The following is a 23,956-nucleotide window of genomic DNA, read 5'->3' on the forward strand; positions in this document are numbered from 1 at the left end:
GCAGGCAGCCCACACCACAGGGGACTACCCTGCATCCCTGGTCATGTCCCGCATGCAGCCCACCCAACATGGGCATGCCCCCCAGCAAAGGCACATGTCTCCTTGAACACCAACACATGTCCCCTTGCACCCCCACCCCCCAGCACTGTGGGGCACATGCCAGCAGTCCCCCACCCATGTCCAACTCATGTCCCCCACCACCCCCACCCCCCAGCACTGTGGGGCACCTGCCAGTAGGCCCCCACCCATGTCCAACTCATGTCTCCCACCACCCCCACCCCCCAGCCACCAGGGTCACCCTCCACCAGGGCCCCACTCATGTCTCCCACCACCCCCACCCCCCAGCACTGTGGGGCACCTGCCAGCAGGCCCCCACCCATGTCCAACTCATGTCTCCCACCACCCCCACCCCCCAGCACTGTGGGGCACCTGCCAGTAGGCCCCCACCCATGTCCAACTCATGTCCCCCACCACCCCCACCCCCCAGCACTGTGGGGCACCTGCCAGTAGGCCCACACCCATGTCCAACTCATGTCTCCCACCACCCCCACCCCCCAGCCACCAGGGTCACCCTCCACCAGGGCCCCACTCATGTCTCCCACCACCCCCACCCCCCAGCACTGTGGGGCACCTGCCAGCAGGCCCCCACCCATGTCCAACTCATGTCTCCCACCACCCCCACCCCCCAGCCACCAGGGTCACCCTCCACCAGGGCCCCACTCATGTCTCCCACCACCCCCACCCCCCAGCACTGTGGGGCACCTGCCAGCAGGCCCCCACCCATGTCCAACTCATGTCTCCCACCACCCCCACCCCCCAGCCACCAGGGTCACCCTCCACCAGGGCCCCACTCATGTCTCCCACCACCCCCACCCCCCAGCACTGTGGGGCACCTGCCAGCAGGCCCCCACCCATGTCCAACTCATGTCTCCCACCACCCCCACCCCCCAGCCACCAGGGTCACCCTCCACCAGGGCCCCACTCATGTCTCCCACCACCCCCACCCCCCAGCCACCAGGGTCACCCTCCACCAGGCCCCCACTCATGTCTCCCATCACCCCCACACCCCAGCAGTGCAGGGTCACCCTCCACCAGGCCCCCACTCATGTCTCCCACCACCCCCACCCCCCAGCAGTGCAGGCTCAACCTCCACCAGGCCCCCACTCATGTCCCCCTGCACCCCCACCCCCCTGCCACCATGTGCAGCCCCCACCAGGTCCTCACAATCCCCAATCATGTGCGTAATGGTCATCCTCCACAGCCAAAAAGACCTACCAAGTAACCCATTCACCCACATGGAAATGGAAATCACATGTTACACCCCCAATGTACATGAAGCAAATGAACCCATGTCCGTCACACACATATTTTCAAATTGAATGGGAAAACACACAACATGACATGCATGAAACCAATGAGATGAAACCACACAGTGAACAATGGAAAAAAAAATGTATTGAAAAAAATACAAATGCCAAAGAAAGAAAACTAACTACAATGTAAATGTGAAAAAATAAGCTGCATGTCCGCATAAAAACACAAAACTAGAAAATCAAATCAAAAAAATTATGTCCAAAGTGAAATGTAAAAACTCTCCATGCAACAAAGAACTATGTACAAAAATAACAAGGGTCCATCATCACAACTGAACTAAGGAAACCTCCTAAAAAACCTACCTAAATATCAACTATATACAAAAAGTGGAGCAGTGTCCGTCGACTCCAAATAATAATAAGAACGAAAGGAAACCTAAAACTAAAGAACTATATACAAAGGCGGCGGGCAAGTCCAGCGGCTCACTCTGTGGTGTTCCGGGCCAGGGCATCATCGAACTCCTGTTCGATGTCCCGGAGGCGGTCCAGTTCCATGGCCCCGAGGGTCCGCAGGGACGACGCCGTGTCCTCCTCCAACCCCCTGCGGATTGCCTCGAGGCACTCGGCCCGCCTCAGGGCCCTCCGCATGGAGTTCTCCGCCCTGACCATTGTGAGCCGCGCCTCTTCCGCCCGCCGCCGCTCCGCACCTATGGCGTGGCCCAACCGCTGCCACACGGAAGACACTCTCTGTCCTGGGTCCTCCTGCCCTCCGGCCGATGCCTGCCCCTCCGATGTCGAAGGCCCCGAGCCTTCATGGCTCCCACCATCTTGCTGCTGCTGCTGCTCTGCCTCTGCCCGTGCACTGCCTCCTGCTGCCTGCACATCCTCCGCCGGCTGGGGTGCACCTGTTGATGTGGCCACCCCTGCTGGACGTCCGACTCCCGACTGTGGCAGGGATGCCTCCTCCACCAGCCTGGCCGCACTGTCAGAGGCAGCTCCACAGGGCACCCAGGTGACTGATGGGTGGGAAGATGGCACAGAGGACGACTGGCGCGTAGGGGGTCCAGTTGAGGAGGGGGTCGGAGCAAGCCCCATCAGACAGCGGAATCCGGCCTGGGTGACCTGTCCCAGCAGGCTGACGTGGTCAACGAGCCATTCGAGATGACGTGCAGTCTCTCCATGAAAAGACTGCAGGTCACCTCGCATGGCCAGTTGACGCAACGCCACGCCAGCCAGGACAGGCTCAACCCGGTCCTGGATGGCCACGTCCGCAGGCAGAGGAAGGCCAGTTGACGTCAGCTCATCCCCTGCCTGAAAACGGGTCTGGACGTAGGCATCCCTGCTGGTGCAAGATGATGCAGGGACAGGATCGGGGACAGGATTGCACACAGGCACCTCCGCGGCCGCCTGTGCTGCCTCCTGTCCCTGGTCCTGCACTGCACCACTAGCACCAGTGGGATCCCCACCTCCAGACCCTGTCTCTGGTGCTTGCGCGGCCCCCTCCTCCACCAAACCCCCCACCAACCTGGATGACTCTGTGCCATCTTCCCCTGTTGGGCCCTGTGGGGTCCCAGCTGCCCCTTCTGCTGCCGAGGAGTCCAACTGCAACCTCCGCCTCTTGGACCTCCCCCCGGCAGCTGCGGCCTGAGACGCGGCACCGGACTCCTCACTCCCCGACGAGATGACAACACGGGAGGGGAGCCGGGCCTTGCGTCTCCGGCTGGCGGTCGGATCCCCGCCGCTGTGCTCCACAGCACCTTCTCCGCCCTCTTCATCAGTTGACGCTGCAGACAGGGAGAAACAAAACACAGGCATCAGGGCACTGTACAATGGACACATACACGCATGACAGTTGCACATGAGTGGCATTGGCAAACCTCAGACATGTCATCACAATCCCCAACACACATGTCATTGCAACTGGCACACATGAGCCATACCACAGCCATATCGCAACTGCCACCACCATCCCTACACATACAACAGCATCAGCAGCCAAAGGGGAGCCATACATCACATGCAACACAGGAAGTGCACCACACATGTACACACACCACCACACTTGCATGCATGTCTACACCTCTGCCAAGTGTCGCACTGTTCAGACGGGCATCCATGTCACATCTGCCAATCAGGCTTCCACATACCGCTGTCACATGCATCCATGTAGCATCACTGTTGCACCTTTGACAAATACACACACATGCACATGTACACAGTGCTCATACATGCAGCCGAAAACAACATACATGCCTGACATCACGGACATGTCTACTTACATACACATTCATCCAAACATGTGTGCACGCACAACTGCATTTGCCATGCAAGCCCACACACACAAGCACCATCCATGTCTCACACATTACAGCCCTCGCATGTGTCAGCCCCACGGCCCTGTACACCCCCACCCATACTCCACCCCATACAAACAGATGTGCAACCGGCACAATGGGGAATGATCACCACACGCCCTGCTCACAACCAGGATGCATGTACACTCACCGCTCGACTCCAGACGGCTCTGCTTCTCTAGGACCTGGACGTGGAGCGCTGGGGATATGCGTTCCAGGACCCCCATCTGTTCTTCCGACAAGTGGCCCCGGTGCCCCTTGGCATCCGCTGCCTTCAAGAGGCGCCGGGCCTTGTTCAGGGTCCTGGACCTGAAGTCCTCCCAGCGCTTCCTGACATGTTGTAAGTCCCGGACTGCCACCCCCTCCGCGTTGATGGCAGTCACGATGTCTGTCCAGATCCGAGTCCGTCCTTCCTTGTCGGCGCGGGAACTTCCAAAGAGGGCATCATACTGCCCCAGGACTTGCTCCACCAGGACACCAACTTCGGTGGCACTGAAGCTGGTGCCCCTCTGCCTCTCTGGCCGGGGGTTGTCAGTGGTCACAGATGGTGTTAGCCCCGACATGACAACCCCAGAGGCAGGAGTGGGTGGGCAACTGGGTCCTGGGGCTGGGCTGTGGAGCGATGGAATTCCAGTCGGGAGTCTTCTGTTCCAGCAGGGGTGGTCACAGCAACAGCACCCCTGGCTGATGTGCAGGCAGCAAATGGCAGTGCACGTGGGCAGCAGGCAGTCAGGCAGCAGCAGATAGCAGGTGGGAGCGTGCTCGGGGCTCTGGGGGGCAGTAATTCGGCCTTCTGGGCAGGAGCGTGGTCTCCCGTGTGCTCACGCGTGGCCAGCTTGGTACGGAGTGAATTGGCACGTGAAAATCCTGCACGTCAGCGTGAAAACCGAGGAAAGGCCCTTAGCGCGTAAGCGCGTCAGCACGCATACGCGATTCCATTGGACCAAAGGCCCTCAGCGCGTAAGTGCGTCTGTGACGTGACCCGCACGGGTGTTTCCCACACAGCACGTGATGACAGAGCACACGTGGAAAGACTGCACGTCAGAGTCTCATCGCGTGTAATTGGACAAAAGTGCGTGTACACGCGATTGGCCTATGTACGTGTATATGAGGTGTGCGCGGACACTTACACACGCAAGTACGTCAGCGCACCTGTATCCCGGTGTACGGCCATTTCCACCAATCACACGCAATGAGACTCTGACGTGCAGTCTTTCCACGTGTGCTCTGTCATCACGTGCTGTGTGGGAAACACCCGTGCGGGTCACGTCACAGACGCGCTTACGCGCTGAGGGCCTTTGGTCCAATGGAATCGCGTATGCGTGCTGACGCGCTTACGCGCTAAGGGCCTTTCCTCGGTTTTCACGCTGACGTGCAGGATTTTCACGTGCCAATTCACTCCGTACCAAGCTGGCCACGCGTGAGCACACGGGAGACCACGCTCCTGCCCAGAAGGCCGAATTACTGCCCCCCAGAGCCCCGAGCACGCTCCCACCTGCTATCTGCTGCTGCCTGACTGCCTGCTGCCCACGTGCACTGCCATTTGCTGCCTGCACATCAGCCAGGGGTGCTGTTGCTGTGACCACCCCTGCTGGAACAGAAGACTCCCGACTGGAATTCCATCGCTCCACAGCCCAGCCCCAGGACCCAGTTGCCCACCCACTCCTGCCTCTGGGGTTGTCATGTCGGGGCTAACACCATCTGTGACCACTGACAACCCCCGGCCAGAGAGGCAGAGGGGCACCAGCTTCAGTGCCACCGAAGTTGGTGTCCTGGTGGAGCAAGTCCTGGGGCAGTATGATGCCCTCTTTGGAAGTTCCCGCGCCGACAAGGAAGGACGGACTCGGATCTGGACAGACATCGTGACTGCCATCAACGCGGAGGGGGTGGCAGTCCGGGACTTACAACATGTCAGGAAGCGCTGGGAGGACTTCAGGTCCAGGACCCTGAACAAGGCCCGGCGCCTCTTGAAGGCAGCGGATGCCAAGGGGCGCCGGGGCCACTTGTCGGAAGAACAGATGGGGGTCCTGGAACGCATATCCCCAGCGCTCCACGTCCAGGTCCTAGAGAAGCAGAGCCGTCTGGAGTCGAGCGGTGAGTGTACATGCATCCTGGTTGTGAGCAGGGCGTGTGGTGATCATTCCCCATTGTGCCGGTTGCACATCTGTTTGTATGGGGTGGAGTATGGGTGGGGGTGTACAGGGCCGTGGGGCTGACACATGCGAGGGCTGTAATGTGTGAGACATGGATGGTGCTTGTGTGTGTGGGCTTGCATGGCAAATGCAGTTGTGCGTGCACACATGTTTGGATGAATGTGTATGTAAGTAGACATGTCCGTGATGTCAGGCATGTATGTTGTTTTCGGCTGCATGTATGAGCACTGTGTACATGTGCATGTGTGTGTATTTGTCAAAGGTGCAACAGTGATGCTACATGGATGCATGTGACAGCGGTATGTGGAAGCCTGATTGGCAGATGTGACATGGATGCCCGTCTGAACAGTGCGACACTTGGCAGAGGTGTAGACATGCATGCAAGTGTGGTGGTGTGTGTACATGTGTGGTGCACTTCCTGTGTTGCATGTGATGTATGGCTCCCCTTTGGCTGCTGATGCTGTTGTATGTGTAGGGATGGTGGTGGCAGTTGCGATATGGCTGTGGTATGGCTCATGTGTGCCAGTTGCAATGACATGTGTGTTGGGGATTGTGATGACATGTCTGAGGTTTGCCAATGCCACTCATGTGCAACTGTCATGCGTGTATGTGTCCATTGTACAGTGCCCTGATGCCTGTGTTTTGTTTCTCCCTGTCTGCAGCGTCAACTGATGAAGAGGGCGGAGAAGGTGCTGTGGAGCACAGCGGCGGGGATCCGACCGCCAGCCGGAGACGCAAGGCCCGGCTCCCCTCCCGTGTTGTCATCTCGTCGGGGAGTGAGGAGTCCGGTGCCGCGTCCCAGGCCGCAGCTGCCGGGGGGAGGTCCAAGAGGCGGAGGTTGCAGTTGGACTCCTCGGCAGCAGAAGGGGCAGCTGGGACCCCACAGGGCCCAACAGGGGAAGATGGCACAGAGTCATCCAGGTTGGTGGGGGGTTTGGTGGAGGAGGGGGCCGCGCAAGCACCAGAGACGGGGTCTGGAGGTGGGGATCCCACTGGTGCTAGTGGTGCAGTCCAGGACCAGGGACAGGAGGCAGCACAGGCGGCCGCGGAGGTGCCTGTGTGCAATCCTGTCCCCGATCCTGTCCCTGCATCATCTTGCACCAGCAGGGATGCCTACGTCCAGACCCGTTTTCAGGCAGGGGATGAGCTGACGTCAACTGGCCTTCCTCTGCCTGCGGACGTGGCTATCCAGGTCCGGGTTGAGCCTGTCCTGGCTGGTGTGGCGTTGCGTCAACGGGCCATGCGAGGTGACCTGCAGTCTTTTCATGGAGAGACTGCACGTCATCTCGAATGGCTCGTTGACCACGTCAGCCTGCTGGGACAGGTCACCCAGACCGGATTCCTCCGTCTGATGGGGCTTGTTCCGACCCCCTCCTCAACTGGACCCCCTACGCGCCAGTCGTCCTCTGTGCCATCTTCCCACCCATCAGTCACCTGGGTGCCCTGTGGAGCTGCCTCTGACAGTGCGGCCAGGCTGGTGGAGGAGGCATCCCTGCCACAGTCGGGAGTCGGACGTCCAGCAGGGGTGGCCACATCAACAACTGCACCCCAGCCGGCGGAGGATGTGCAGGCAGCAGGAGGCAGTGCACGGGCAGAGGCAGAGCAGCAGCAGCAGCAAGATGGTGGGAGCCATGAAGGCTCGGGGCCTTCGACATCGGAGGGGCAGGCATCGGCCGGAGGGCAGGAGGACCCAGGACAGAGAGTGTCTTCCGTGTGGCAGCGGTTGGGCCACGCCATAGGTGCGGAGCGGCGGCGGGCGGAAGAGGCGCGGCTCACAATGGTCAGGGCGGAGAACTCCATGCGGAGGGCCCTGAGGCGGGCCGAGTGCCTCGAGGCAATCCGCAGGGGGTTGGAGGAGGACACGGCGTCGTCCCTGCGGACCCTCGGGGCCATGGAACTGGACCGCCTCCGGGACATCGAACAGGAGTTCGATGATGCCCTGGCCCGGAACACCACAGAGTGAGCCGCTGGACTTGCCCGCCGCCTTTGTATATAGTTCTTTAGTTTTAGGTTTCCTTTGTTTTTTCTTATGATTTGGAGTCGACGGACACTGCTCCACTTTTTGTATATAGTTGATATTTAGGTAGGTTTTTTAGGAGGTTTCCTTAGTTCTGTTGTGATGATGGACCCTTGTTATTTTTGTACATAGTTCTTTGTTGCACGGAGAGTTTTGACATTTCACTTTGGACAAAATTTTTTGGATTAGATTTTCTAGTTTTGTGTTTTTATGCGGACATGCAGCTTCTTTTTTCACATTTACATTGTAGTTAGTTTTCTTTCTTTAGCATTCGTATTTTTTTCTAATACATTTTTTTTTACATTGTTCACTGTGTGGTTTCATCTCATTGGTTTCATGCATGTCATGTTGTGTGTTTTCCCATTCAATTGGAAAATATGTGTGTGACGGACATGGGTTCATTTGCTTCATGAACATTGGGGGTGTAACATGTGATTTCCATTTCCATGTGGGTGAATGGGTTACTTGGTAGGGCTTTTTGGCTGTGGAGGCTGACCATTACGCACATTGTGAGGACCTGGTGGGGGCTGCACATGGTGGCAGGGGGGTGGGGGTGGTGGGAGACATGAGTGGGGGCCTGGTGGAGGGTGACCCTGGTGGCTGGGGGGTGGGGGTGGTGGGAGACATGAGTGGGGGCCTGGTGGAGGCTGCCCCTGCACTGCTGGGGGGTGGGGGTGGTGGGAGACATGAGTGGGGGCCTGGTGGAGGGTGCCCCTGGTGGCTGGGGGGTGGGGGTGGTGGGAGACATGAGTGGGGGCCTGGTGGAGGGTGCACCTGCACTGCTGGGGGGTGGGGGTGGTGGGAGACATGAGTGGGGGCCTGGTGGAGGGTTCCCCTGGTGGCTGGGGGGTGGGGGTGGTGGGAGACATGAGTGGGGGCCTGGTGGAGGGTGCCCCTGCACTGCTGGGGGGTGGGGGTGGTGGGAGACATGAGTGGGGGCCTGGTGGAGGGTGCCCCTGGTGGCGGGGGGTGGGGGTGATAGGGGGACATGAGTGGGGCCTGGTGGAGGCTGCCCATGCACTGCTGGGGGGTGGGGGTGGTGGGAGACATGAGTGGGGGCCTGGTGGAGGCTGCCCCTGCACTGCTGGGGGGTGGGGGTGGTGGGAGACATGAGTGGGGGCCTGGTGGAGGCTGCCCCTGCACTGCTGGGGGGTGGGGGTGGTGGGAGACATGAGTGGGGGGCCTGGTGGAGGCTGCCCCTGCACTGCTGGGGGGTGGGGGTGGTGGGAGACATGAGTGGGGGCCTGGTGGAGGCTGCCCCTGCACTGCTGGGGGGTGGGGGTGGTGGGAGACATGAGTGGGGGCCTGGTGGAGGCTGCCCCTGCACTGCTGGGGGGTGGGGGTGGTGGGAGACATGAGTGGGGGCCTGGTGGAGGCTGCCCCTGCACTGCTGGGGGGTGGGGGTGGTGGGAGACATGAGTGGGGGCCTGGTGGAGGGTGCCCCTGGTGGCGGGGGGGTGGGGGTGATAGGGGACATGAGTGGGGGCCTGGTGGAGGGTGCCCCTGCACTGCTGGGGGGTGGGGGTGGTGGGAGACATGAGTGGGGGCCTGGTGGAGGCTGCCCCTGCACTGCTGGGGGGTGGGGGTGGTGGGAGACATGAGTGGGGGCCTGGTGGAGGGTGCCCCTGGTGGCGGGGGGTGGGGGTGATAGGGGACATGAGTGGGGGCCTGGTGGAGGGTGCCCCTGGTGGCGGGGGGTGGGGGTGATAGGGGACATGAGTGGGGGCCTGGTGGAGGCTGCCCCTGCACTGCTGGGGGGTGGGGGTGGTGGGAGACATGAGTGGGGGCCTGGTGGAGGCTGCCCCTGCACTGCTGGGGGGTGGGGGTGGTGGGAGACATGAGTGGGGGTCTGGTGGAGGCTGCCCCTGCACTGCTGGGGGGTGGGGGTGGTGGGAGACATGAGTGGGGGCCTGGTGGAGGGTGACCCTGGTGGCGGGGGGTGGGGGTGATAGGGGACATGAGTGGGGGCCTGGTGGAGGCTGCCCCTGCACTGCTGGGGGGTGGGGGTGGTGGGAGACATGAGTGGGGGCCTGGTGGAGGGTGACCCTGGTGGCTGGGGGGGGGGGGTGGTGGGAGACATGAGTGGGGGCCTGGTGGAGGCTGCCCCTGCACTGCTGGGGGGTGGGGGTGGTGGGAGACATGAGTGGGGGCCTGGTGGAGGGTGACCCTGGTGGCTGGGGGGTGGGGGTGGTGGGAGACATGAGTGGGGGCCTGGTGGAGGGTGCCCCTGCACTGCTGGGGGGTGGGGGTGCAGGGGGACATGAGCAGGTGTGCAGGGTAGTCCCCTGTTTTGTGGGCTGCCTGCAGGGGCTGTGGAGGGTGTACAGGGAACACCTGTGAGGACCCACCCAGCCTAATTGCGTGTGATAATTCCCGCACACCCCTATAATACACGTACCAAGCCAAATCGCGTGTGATAATTCCCACGCACCCCTGTAATACACGTACCTGGCCAAATCGCATGTGAAACTTCCCGCGTACCCCTGTAATACACGTACCCTGGCCAATCGCGTGTTGAACTTCCCGCGTACCCCTGTAATACACGTACCCTGGCCAATCGCGTGTTAAACTTCCCGCGTACCCCTGTAATACACGTACCCTGGCTAATCGCGTGTATAACTTCACGCGTACCCCTGTAATACACGTACCCTGGCCAATCGCGTGTTAAACTTCCCGCGTACCCCTGTAATACATGTACCCTGGCTAATCGCGTGTTAAACTTCCCGCGTACCCCTGTAATACACTTACCCTGGCTAATCGTGTGTTAAACTTCCCGCGTACCCCTGTAATACACGTACCCTGGGCAATCGCGTGTTAAACTTCCCGCGTACCCCTGTAATACACGTACCCTGGCTAATCGCGTGTATGACTTCACGTGTACCCCTGTAATACACTTACACTGGCTAATCGCGTGTTAAACTTCCCGCGTACCCCTGTGATACACGTACCCTGGCCAATCGCGTGTTAAACTTCCCGCGTACCCCTGTAATACACGTACCCTGGCCAATCGCGTGTTAAACTTCCCGCGTACCCCTGTAATACACGTACCCTGGCTAATCGCGTGTATGACTTCACGTGTACCCCTGTAATACACTTACCCTGGCTAATCGCGTGTTAAACTTCCCGCGTACCCCTGTAATACACGTACCCTGGCCAATCGCGTGTTGAACTTCCCGCGTACCCCTGTAATACACGTACCCTGGCCAATCGCGTGTTAAACTTCCCGCGTACCCCTGTAATACACGTACCCTGGCTAATCGCGTGTATGACTTCACGTGTACCCCTGTAATACACTTACCCTGGCTAATCGCGTGTTAAACTTCCCGCGTACCCCTGTAATACACGTACCCTGGCCAATCGCGTGTTGAACTTCCCGCGTACCCCTGTAATACACATACCCTGGCCAATCGCGTGTTAAACTTCCCGCGTACCCCTGTAATACACGTACCCTGGCTAATCGCGTGTATGACTTCACGTGTACCCCTGATATGCACGTTACCCGCTTTGCGTTCCTTGTTTGGCTGCCCTGTAAACTGGTCCAGGGTTAGCGCAGCCCTTTGCGATGATTTAGCGATTTTGCTGGCTTTTCCTTGCGCGAGGGCGTTCTTGGGGGCGTTACTGGCGCTGCTGCAGGGTCGCTGCGATACTCTGCGCCACGGCTGGTTTGGGAGCATGAAATCCATGAATACGCTGTGCGCGGAAATCGGTTTTAGCGCACGTGCCTGGCGCAGTCAATCGCACGCGGACACTCTGCGCCAGCCGCTTGCGACACTTTTCTGCGAAATTCTATGAATTACCCTGTAAGTCGGAAGAGTGGAGGCTTTTTGGGCCACAGTCTATGAATGGGGTTTCGGGTGCATGGATCTCCTTTGCACATGTGTGGCCTCTGTCGGTACTGTTGATATGGTGGCCGTGCATTTTGGAGCACTACATTTGGGGTACATGTCTTGCTCACGTTTCCTCGCTCACCTAAGGAAGTTTGTGACAGCAGCGATGCAGATGTTTCCCGCTGCCAAGGCGATTTTCTCATCGATAACACCAAGAGGAGCATGGGTTTTGTTTGCCACTCTGTACAAAGCGTTGCAGAGAATCCTGTAGAAGTGTAAGAGAAGTGTTGACCTTCAGTCGATAGAAATGTCAGGAGGAGAAGCAAACAGGCAATCAGCGAAAGAGACAAATCACAAAAATAAATGTATGCACGTACATAAAAACACGATAAAAAATAAATGAAAAATAAGTGTTTTCAGAGATAGTACTAAAGACACATTCCCCTACCCTGTTTCACATGGGAGTACATGGGGACAACAAAAAATAGCAATAAGTGCCACTACGGCCAGTTCTGGCAAGTGCAATGATTAAGTGTAGACAAAAAGTGGTGGTTGGACTGTTGGGGTTACAGGAAACAGTCCCCAAGTACAGTGTTTGGCAGAAAGGCAGTGCAGGGGTGGAACTATCGGGAGGGAGGTGGGCTGGAGCACAGATTAGAGGGTGAGTAGGAAACCAGTGCACAAGCAGTTTTAGGCAGGAAGTGAGCAGGGGAGAGGAGGGAAAAAAGAAGAAGCACATGGAAAGGTTTGGAGGTGCTTCCAGACCCTAATATGGTTCTCGGCAAGTTTGAGGGAGGCAGAGAGCCTGGTCCAGAGGGCGTTCTCAGCAGAAGAAAGACATCTACCAGAGGGAGTAGGAGGTGGATGCGGGAAGAGCTTGAACAAGGAGACATTTAGGAAGTGAGAGTGGAAGGTATTGAGGTCCCAGGGACCAGAAGGCCTTGTGCATAACGCACAGGGTTTTAATTTTATTCTTCACAGCCACTGAGAGCTATTGCAGACATTTTAGTCCAGTAGAGATACGATCCCTGGCCTTCAGACTAACAACAAGTCATGTAGTCTTCTTATGGATGAGTTGCTAAGGGCAGAGAGTAGAATCTGGCAGATTTAAAAAGTCTGTGGCAATAGTGCAGCGTACAAAGAACCACAGCCGTGCACACACTGATCTTTTGGGAACTGACTTTAGGTTGGTCAGATACATTCAATGCTGGCTTTGGTGCCATATTTTTACGATTTATGTAGGAGATGGGTTAGTGGCAAACAATTTGTTGCATTGTCGGAAGGAAAGAAGAGAGTTCCTGTTTTTCTAATACACTGTATGATATGGCTAAATGAAAACATTGCAAGCAGATACCATTGAAGTGCCACTTCATGGTAGGAGATGGGGGGAAAAACACTATACTTTTCAAAAACATAATGGATGCTTAGTTGCAGATATCTTGCGCAGAGGCACTTATAGCAGAGTTGTAAATATAATTCCAAAACAAATCTTCATACATTCATTTTATGGTGATGGGGGCTCATGTGGATGAATGTCCATGCACAAATCGTGCAATGTTTCACTGAACTTTCCACTGGAGGTGCTTTCCAATAACAGCACACTTGCAGGCTGAATTTGGAACGGTTCATATGACGTCTTGTGGAGAACTGACAGTGTTAGATGCTGATGTCTTGGATGGCATTGGTGTATGCGTGTGTGACTACTTAACAAAACCTAATGAGGGTGTGGTGGGAAGAGGATAGTGGAAAGGGAAGAAGGACTTGTGCTTTACTGGGGCGCAGTAGTTTGGGAAGCGCACATGCCACAATCTGCGCTTCTCACAATGATGGCCAATGGAAATGGCAGTGGGTGGGTTATCCAATCAGGTACTGAGGGTGTGGGGCACAGGAAGGGCGGTAATACTGGTATTCATTACTGTGCGTAGTGATGCTGGCGGATATGGAGAAACGCATTGTGTTCACTTTGGGTGTGTTAGGGAGAATTCTCTCTTTAGGCTGAATTTCCTAACCTAGTGAGTCCCCCAGCAGCTTTGCTGGATTTCTGGAGTTTGTTTTTTTTCTCCTGCCAAGAGTGGGACTCTTTTTCTCCCACTCTTGGACACGATTTATGGTGTTCCTTTGACTGTTTATGTGTTTTATGGGCTATGGGGTCCTTTACTCCATAGGGTCTCATGTGTTTTTTCTATATGTGTTACACAGCACCCTCCGTGCAGTGACACAGGGGTGTCATAGTGACACCCCACCATAGACTCCATACCCTGGGACTGACTACTGTCTCCCAGGGCATGTAAAGTCACCATTGGCTTTACTAGTCCCAAATTATTAACAAAAACCGGTACAAACCATCATATTGTGGACATACTGGTCGGGGCAATTCGATTGCCCCGTGGTCTGTTAGTCGAGGGGGCACGTCTCCGTCCCCCCTGATCGAGTTTTGGCTGGTGGCAGTGGATACTACTTTTTATATTCGACCGCGAATATATCCCTATGAAATGTTCCATTGTTCGAGGCTACCAACTCTAATTATTTAATTCTCATAGCCTCGAACATACCGCCGGTTTATTTATTTAATATTAATTCGCCGGGTGGTATTTTTTGCCAGGACTCGATTCTAAAATGGCGTTTGTGTTCTCTTCTGTGACTCCAACCCAAGTCGAGCCCTTTGTTCCACTTTTTGGCAGGCTTCTCCACCGAAGCCTCCAAAAGTGGTGCCACTCTGTCTGGGTACCACAGGGGGTGTGGGAGGGGGTTTAGGCACCCTGGACTGAGTTACCTTGGTAACTCAAGTCACACTCTTGTGTGATTGGCCCAAGTGGTGAGCCGGCCGGCTCACCACTTAGCATGTTTGATTGACAGCTAGGCTGAGTGAATGGGGGTGTGCTGCATAAAAGCAGGGCTTTGGGGACTGGAACTTCAGAAGTCGCCACAGGACCTGAGAATCCGACGAGGGAGAAGCTGAGCCGACCTACCACGACGACACCACCGGTGGAGCCCTGCGGAACCGACTCACCACTTCCCGACGACAGAGAAGATCTCCCGGCTGGAGAGGCTTCTTCCCCTGACTGGTGGGCACAACCAGCTTACCTTCTTTTCCTTGCATCCCAGGACGTCTTGTGGTCGAATTGCCCGTGCCAAGCACCCCGGCAAATGGATAGCAACTTACCACTGGACCGCGAATAAAAGGACCGCTCCTTTTTACCCGAGAACTCCGCGGCTGGTTTCTTCAATGGCAGTGCAACAGACTCCTGTCTTCCTCCCCGACGAGATCCTCTCTTCCCCCGGATGAAGCACCGACTTACATCCGCTCACAGGAACAACTGCCCCCACTGGAGTATCCTCACCACTTTAAGGTACCGTGTCCGCCACGCCTCCCTTTCTAAAGATTGCTACAAGGTAATAATAATCCCTTAACCTTCTGGACTGGGCTCGCCGCCTTGACCATCTAACTGGTCCCTTTCTTTGGTCCAACTCTTTCTGAACCTTTTCAAGACTTTTGTGCACTTCAACCGTGTGACCTTGGACACATTTCGTTCTGATCCTCTTAAAGTGGATCTGGCCTTCTGAACTTCACGGTTTTACTTTGCCTTCCTCTCTTGTTGTGTTCTTATGAAAGTGTTGGGATCTGTTTCAATTTATACTCTGCTTTTCTCTCCCTTTTTAAAACAAATTATTAGAGTGCCATCTGCGTTAAGCGCTCACCGCTGTCTGAAAATAAGTGGGGCTTTACTTAAGAATTGTCTAATATTCTTTGAAGGGTGTGTATATCTTTTAGTGACCGTGTTTTTGAACTGCTTAACATTAGTGCCTGTGTGTTTTACTAGATGTGGTTTTAAATAAATAATTATATCTCTTTTACACCAAGCTCTGGTCAGTGTTTACTTGTTCTACTATGTTCTTTCGACCTATTGTGAATACTCTGTATACTGCCCAACTCTTCTTGAGGGAAGTCTGACTGCTCAGCCACAGCTACCAAGTGAATCTGTGTGGTACATGCTGCTACCAAGTGGGTTCACTGCCAAACACCTGTAGTCTTAAATCTTTTGCAGTGGTCCCAAAGGGAACTGCACAGGTTTCTGCCTAACAGGGTGATGCCTTTGTGATAGATCTGCACAAGTATGACCAGGAAAGACACTTTCATGGCTTTTTTAGTTTGCAAGCAGTGGGCGCATTGTGGTGCGCTGTCGATTACCTCAGTTTAGCCGTTATGCATGCACTTTGCAGAGACCTGGCCAGTTCCGTTACTGTGCATGTTGTCGTCATGCATTATGGCGGCTTGAATTTGGGTTACTTGTCTTGTTTACGCTTGCTCCGTCGACTCAAGAGGCTGATGAATGCAGTGAGGCTTTTACCCCACTGGCCAGGTGGTTTTCTCCGCCATACCACCAAGAAGAGTATGGACCACTTATATTGTCTGTTCTACCCAGCCAGAGTCTAAAAGGTGTCTGAGTAACAGAAGCATGTCTGAATTTCTGTGCGCTGGTGGCATGTTTTTATGTAACAATGACATCATTAGTTTTACAAATGCAGAGGTCTTGCTATCAAATGGCATTTCGTTGTCGTCCATTGTTAATGGTGTTTTGTTTGATCATCTCTAAGATGCATTCAAAAGGTTCCTATAAAAATCTGAAGACGAACAGAAAACACACTACTCTATGAAACCGAAAACGAGCTCTTTGTGTGGAAGCAGATAATTAAAGAAAAACCACAACAGCTCTTTTCAGAGCCACCCCTACAGCTGAAAGCCCTCAACTTGGTTGACATGCTCCCCCCACCCCCATGTACCACGAAAGCCGCATCCAGGGATTTTCAGAACAGTGGCCATTGAAATCGGACTGTGGAGGCTGAGGGCTGGCGCAACAACGTTTCGGTTGTTGTATGTTCGCAGGGGACTGCTGTACAGAACTGCTAATGTTACATGGAGAGCGCACGTGCCACAATCTGCGCTTCTCACGATGTTGGCGAATGGAAGTGTGACTGTGGAAATTGTCCAATCAGGTGGTCTGGTTGTGCGTTAAAGGAAAGGGCGGCCATATTTTGTTTCATTACTCTGTGTAGTAAGGCTTGCAGAGATGGCAAGACGCACAGTTTTCATAGTGGGTGATCGCTTTGTGCTAGATCTGCTCCAGCATGCCATGGAAAGAGGCTTTAATGGCAATTTGAATTTAGAGGAACTGGACGCTTTGTGGTGCAGTGTAGATGTGCGTAGTTTCAGAGACTTGCTTGCAGAATGTCGATGTGGCGACTTGCACAACTGTACACGTTGTGGTTGTGCACAATGGAGGCTTGCTTTTGGGGTCCATGCCTTGTTCACGTGTGTACCGTCAACTCAAAAAGATGATGAAAGCAGTGAAGGGCATTTTTCCAACTGCTAAGGTGCTTTTCTCATGTATACCACCAAGTTCAGTTTATAACTATTCCAATTAATGTTTGTCAGCCAGAGGTCGGAAGGCGTCTTATCAACAGAAGCATGTGTAACTTCTTATGTGCTGCTGGGATGTAGTCCTGTCAGAATGACAACAATGGTTATCGATATGTGCACCTTCTCAATTGAAATGGCATTTCTTTGTCGCCCAGTGGCAATGACAATTTGTTTTCGAATCTACAGGCTTCACTGAAGACGCTATTGTAAGAATGTGAGGTACAGTACAACAAACAAAAACACTTATAAAAACAGGAAAGAAAATAGTTTCTATGGAAGCAGCTTAAAAGGAAAATACAAAACAGCTCTTTTGAGAGCCACCACTGCAAACAAAATCCCCTACCCTGGTTGACCGTCATTACCCCACTCCCGGACGCACAGAACGAGAGGTCCGCGGACATCGCAATAAATACAAGGTTGCACGTTCTACATCCGGCCCTTTTGCATATGGCCGCCATAGCAATGGCCCTGTGCACGCTACGGCATTGCTGGATAAGGTTTCTGGGTGTGGTTTGAAGTTGTGGTTATCGCTGTGTGCTTCACGCGCCACAGTGTACGGTTTTTGGGGGAGTTTGGAATACATTGATTGAAAGGGAATGGAGCACATTGTGCATTGGTTGCTCATTTTGGATTCTTCTATGTGGATTTTAACTTTTATGGGGTACCTGCAATGCAGTGACTGCTTTTGGTTTGTGTTTGTGGGACTTTGGTGACACGCAATCATGCCGCCATTATTGTTCTTTATTGTAGAGGGAAAAGTGCACAATATGTTACCGGAGTTTCCATACTGTTTGCGATGAAGGAGGCATTTGCCTAGGTCATGCGTATGTTTCTGATCTAATGCATACATTTTTAATTGCATTACGCAGACGCGGATGTGGCTGCGTTACTTTTCATTTCATCTGCGAATGGAGAAAGCGTGGTACATTGTGAAGACGTCTATTTGTGCCTTTCCAAATCTGAAAGCAGATTTTTCCATTGACCTTTTTTCCTCTTCCAGTTGCTTTCCATTTATTTTGATCTTGTAACACACCACACAGAAGGAAAGGAAGGCAAGGCCCGGTACGGAAGGGGCACCCCCTACAGGGATAACATAGGAGAAGTGCACAAAGAGAGGGAAATGTTGGGTTGCCCTCAATTAAATAGCCGTCAGTCATTGTCATGCTCTCGGACTGACTCTCCCCAAGCACTTCCAAGTACTTTCCCTTTGTACAGTCACGCATCGCAGTACATAAACAATACAATGCTCTTTGTCAGGTAAGGGTCTGCAGCCCAGCCTATGGTGTGCAAGGATGTATTAAGGATCCACTGCCATACGCAACTGTTCCTGTTGGTGGCCGGAGCAGTGGTGCAGAATGGTATACATGTAATTATCCTTGTGCACTGTTGGAAGGCAGTACCCTGCCCACTGGTGCCTTGTGCTTCGATTTCAGTTCTCGTCACATGCAGTACAAACACTTCATGGTATGCCATTAGCCGTAGGACCAGTATTCACAGACATGAATACATTCTGAAATAAAAGAATGCTTACAACAAGGTGAAACGCAGCTTCATTACGTGTAGCAGGAAGAGAAGTATTCAGCGAGAACCATGCAGCTACACTACTTTTCTATCCAACACTGATATTCTTTGCGCTCCGAAGAATGTGCGGTTTGTTTACTTCTCTTTGCATGCAATTGTATGCGAATGACCAAGACGCACCAGCTTTGCCATTTTGCCAACTCACTGCAGACTGTTACACCTGCAATTAAATGTTTACTCCAACTGTTCAACCCGCCAGCAAACGCTTGACACTTTCCGTCACAGTGCTCACTGCAGAGACGGTGTGTCTGTTTTACGAGTCATGGAAAGGCAAGCAGCACATCAATCAAATTAATGCGACATTTAGCACGCCCACCGTACATTAGAAAGCGGTTTATTTTATCTAGCTCACTCCCCTTTCCAATCAACCAAATTTCAGAGCCATATAATACAGTAAGGTGTATTTTTAGTCTTGTAGCTTCTACTATAAATCCTGCATGTTGCACAGAGAATGGTCAATTGATGTTAATTTTAGTTTGTCATTGGCCATTTTGGAATAAACTGGGAATCCCTTTGAAGGTAAAGAAACAGTTTTCAATACAATTATATATCCCCAACGACTGATAGTAGTTTGGTTAAAGAGAATAATAAAGCTATATGAGTTGTGATATTCTTCTCAATGGGGAAATGTAGTTAGTTACCAAAAACACATCTGATGTCATATTATTGTCAAACTGGTTTCAAATGACTCGTACAACTTTCAGAGTTTTTGTGCATCAATGTCTGGGGCCGAGTTCCACCCACAACAAACTGTTGGGTCCCTCTCTAGAAGCTCAATTGTCTTTCTGCTGGGAAGCCTCAACCTCTTGACAAGAGGTCAGCATATACGCCGAATGGGTAAGGAGAGGGCTGGTGCTTCAAACGAATACCTGACAGCACAATGAGGATATCACACCAGAGAGGTAATGACTTGAGTCTCTTTGATGCAAGGCAAGCAGGCAGGGCAACACGTTTAGAGTTGCCCAGGAAAGAAGCTACAAACATGAGGGGATCCATCATCTTGGAAATTCCTAGGCTCCACCCACATGCACTTCCTCTGCACTGTGAGAAACCTGAAGGTGTCTCCCTAGCTAGTCCCTGGGAGATCTGTCATCCAGGTGGCCAGGACACGGCCATCGCTATTGGATCCAGTTGCTGGGGGTGGACCAGTGAGGGAGGATCACCTGGATGGGGGGTCCTCGGAGTGGAAGTGGGATACCGAGAAGTGCGACGTGGTATCCCCCTTCTTTCAACATCTTTTCCCCATCCTACCACGTAGGACATTCAAAAGCACTGCCTCCTGCCCCCACCTTTCAGACACAAACACTTTCGCACAACACGAAAGACAAACAGACTAACACCAGAGCCGTTTACCTCACAAGTCCCAATACGAGGGTCATGTAAAGTCAGGCAATTGACCAGAATCACACACACCGGATGGCCCTTTTCCTTCCCCACAGGGATAAAAAGGTGGAGCAAGAGCACGGGCAAGGCAGATCGCACGACAAGACAGCTAATTAAGCATGGCAGTTCAAGAGAAGGAGAAAGGCTGCGAGAACAGAGAGGGTGACAAGGAGAGATGCGACCTTGCCCTTTCCGTCACAGGCCTGCAAAGCCTTCGTAAAAGGAAACCTAAGACTGCGAACAATACCTCAAGTGTGTTGCAGCAGATGTCAACGGTACACGTAGCGTGCCTACGCGGATAAGCAGGACTGAGGGAAACTCCTGCTACTGTGGTACCGGCCTTAACTCCAGATACAAGGAAAGCCAAGGGGTTCATCACAGCCGGTGAGTCGAAGGGGGAACCAATAAGAAACCAAACTGTGTTGAATGAAAACCGCAAGTGGCTTATTGTGAAGAGTTTAAAGAACTGTACATTTTTGGGTGAAGACCAGCTGCAGAGGCGACCATCACCACGTGGGTGCGGACTCAAGAAGCTCTGGTCAATCCCTGGTTGATTGAAACTACTGATACCAGAAGGCCGTAAGAGAGCCGCCAAAACAGGTCGAAGTGGCCATACAGGGGTCGAACAAAATCCCCGTACAGTCAAAAGTCTTTGACCGACAAACTGTTGAAAAGAAACTATTGAGAAAGCAAAGGAAGTGAATCCCGCAGCAAGAGAAAGCAAGGGGAGTGAATCCAGCAATCATTGAGAGTAAAAGGGAATTGTCAAGTGGCAAGAGTGGACCCAATGGAGAGATGCCAGTGAAGAGGGGTGAAGTTTAAAGTCCCAAGAAACAGTGTGTTGACACAGGTGAACCCGGCAGAGGGTTGTCCAGATTGGTTTAAAAAAGATATTAATAATAAATAATAATAATAACATTGAAATTCGAGAAGGGTCTGCGGCTGGAAGAGATGGACGCAGGGGTGAAGAATCATCACCCCAAGTACAAGCCAAAGAGAACTTTTATTTGATGTTTGGTAATCCTATCAGGCCCTCGGAAGTAGCAGACTCAACCACTGAAGGTCCTGATATCGAAAGGAACTATTTTGGGATCCAAGCCCGAAAGAGGGGGATCCAGGGGTGAAGAGTTACCACCCAAAGTGAATGCTGAAAGGAGCTTTTTGTTTGTTATGTTGCGAGCCTCGAAGGCAAGAGGCTTTCAAGTAAAAAGAGACTTGGCCATCAACGCTCCTGATAAGCTGAAACAGAACAGTCAGCTTGTGCTGGGAAAGCTTGAGCATGTGCTGTGTTCTGAAGAGCCACCTTATCCTGTGCTCAAAACGTGGGGAAGGGAGAGCCCATGGTTAACACATCCCGACTATCATTTGTGAACACTTATTTTCTTTATTGTACCTCTTATCCCACACTCTTTCTATATTAGTTGTAAGGACTAACAATAGGTGTTGTAGTATAGGCCCTTTCAATTTGACCAGACTCCACAAGGACTGCCTTATTTTTCATTTGATGTTCGAAGCTTGCTTCCATCTTAGATTTAGGTTAGATTAGGCATTTTTCAAACCTGCACATTGTTAAATATATTCACTTGTATCAGTCTTTACTGTTGCCACCATAAGTTCCTGACAGCACCCTCCCCAATTCCTGCACAGAAGGCACTATGGGAGATATACTACAATCTTGTTACAACAGTAGAGAATGGTCCTTTACAGCAGCCTTGAAATGGACCAATTTGTTGTGAAAAAATGTATATGTCAAGGGCGTGATGCCCGCACTCCTTTTAGTTAAATCATCTTTGGACTCAAGAAGTAGAATTTCACTGGAACTTGATTGGGTTCCAGTCTGCTGAAAGTCTTCAGCCATGGGGGTAGGAGTGCTAAAGCTTCCCAGGGGGAAGTGAAGGGAGGGAGTCAGCCCCTTCCCATAACCACTTCAGAGGAACATTTGAAACGACCGGCTACTGAAGAAGTCCTGTTTTCTGCTTGGACACTGGCACCCAAGTTTCTGTCTGCTAAAGTGGCAAGCCTTACAAGTGCCCCTGGTAACCTCCCTGTCTGTGAATGGCAGAAAGCCTCACCTTTTTCTCTCAATGCGAGACTCCTCCTCCACCTACCCAAACATTCACACATCACCCCCATTCTTGCCGGGCCCCACTTGCTCCCCATAACCCAGAGAATGGCCTTCAACAAACTGCATTGTATTAAAAGCCATCCACCTCAAAACTCCATCTTACCTTCATGACGAACTCAAACCCATCACCCCCACAAACACCAGACAAGCCAGCCAACACCTTCTACCCATTCCACTCTGCAAACTTGGATGCATACAAAAACAAGCATTTCCCACTGGGGACCAGAGCATGGAACACCCTACCTCTTCAAATATGCACTGCACCCTCCATCACCACTTTCATAAAGAGTCTCAAAACATACCTGATTCCCCACACATACCCCTGCCTTCCTCAACTGCTGTTACCTGTCCATAATAAACTTTCTATCTTTTCCTGAAAACATATTGCAAGTTATTTTTTCAACTCCCACCTATTCAAACTTAGAACCATGCAAAGCACTCTCAGACCATCTGGGTAGGGCCAGCGCTAAACAAAAATAAAATAATAATGAAAGACCCTCGACAGGGTCTTGCAACACTAAGAAACAAAGAAACAGCTTGTGGCTCTCTGAAATTTAAAACAACTTTGAGCGGTTGCCAACTACGCCAAACTTGAACATCTCTTGACTGCCCCAAGCTTAGCCAAGTACTGATGTCCCTTGTTGAATGTTGAACATTATTGAATCCTTCCCACCACCCAGTGCCCACGAGTACAGCGGTCGAGCCCCAAAAAGAAGATATTAATGAAGCTTTACTCAGAGAGAGGGTGAGGGTGAGAATGTGTGTATATATATTTTTTTTTTCAAGGTTCAGTAACCTCGGATATGAAAAGGCAGTACAATTGATACATGCCTTCAGTGTTTGTGACAAATCTTGAATATATGCAAAAGACATATAGGTTAAGTTAAGTCTACAAGGGAAAACAATAATAAGGGAAGCTTAAATAAAATGTTCTTGACACTTGCATTCACCAATTGCAGGTACTCTTAAAAAGCTTCACAAACATACAATATTGGGCATTACTAAGGAGGTGTACAGATACATTTTTTGGTACATCAAAGGCCCTGACCAAGTACGTGTACGTATATATTCAGTGAAAAAATAAACTTTATTAAAAGGGACGTTATGGTTACAAGTAAAACTGAAAAGAAACAGAAATTTGCCAGTTGCGGTACGCTAAGCAACCATAACTCGCGTCACCACAGTGCACTGCTAAGACTAACACCGAGGACAAAGATCACAAATGTGCACCGCCACACTCACTCAAAGCACCCAGGTGCTCTGCGAAAGGCTTTTCCTTTCTCAGGAAGTAGTAGGCGGTCTTCTTCTACCTCATCTTCCTCAAGCACTCACACACAGGCTACTCCTGTTGGGCAGAAAATCCCACCAGCTGCCTTGCAGCTATAAAAGAGGCTGTTGATCCATATCTTCCCAAGACAACAGTACTGCGGCACACCACTCTGCAGGGGGGAGCAGTTTCCAAGTGCTTTCAAGGCTGCAATCAAGTAGTATGAGAAACACTGCCCCCTACCATAGATTTACGACACGCCCAAGATGTTACCCTGTCCAACTGCCTCTCTGCATCTGTGGCTGGTGCTGCTTCCCTCATTTCCCTCCCCATCTTACTTTATGACATCTCCTGCAAAAAAATAAAAAATATATAAAATCAAAAACGCCCACAAAAATGTTCCTTTTGGAGCCACCGTCAGTTAAAAAATAGAACTTAAAAAATACAGTCCATCTGCTTAACATTTTTCAATAAAGTAGTTAGACTCAATAAGGTTCTCCAACAGATCCATTAGCAT

General features: G+C 52.5%; 1 protein-coding gene across 3 annotated transcripts in view; it reads right to left on the bottom strand.

Moving 5' to 3' along the window:
- The window catches only part of UBXN2A (UBX domain protein 2A), a 720,890-nt gene that overhangs the window by 590,908 nt on the left and 106,026 nt on the right, over window positions 1-23,956 (bottom strand). The window contains exon 2 of one of the 3 annotated variants that reach the window (XM_069605875.1): window positions 11,807-11,929. The exons of the other annotated variants lie outside the window; for them this stretch is intronic. The gene's annotated coding sequence lies outside the window, so the exon portion shown is untranslated. The remainder of the gene's footprint in view (window positions 1-11,806; window positions 11,930-23,956) is intronic. 3 annotated transcript variants of the gene reach the window in all.

This window comes from Ambystoma mexicanum, chromosome 4p (assembly GCF_040938575.1).
Source record: "Ambystoma mexicanum isolate Mex_15411 chromosome 4p, UKY_AmexF1_1, whole genome shotgun sequence".
Classification (NCBI taxonomy): domain Eukaryota; kingdom Metazoa; phylum Chordata; class Amphibia; order Caudata; family Ambystomatidae; genus Ambystoma; species Ambystoma mexicanum.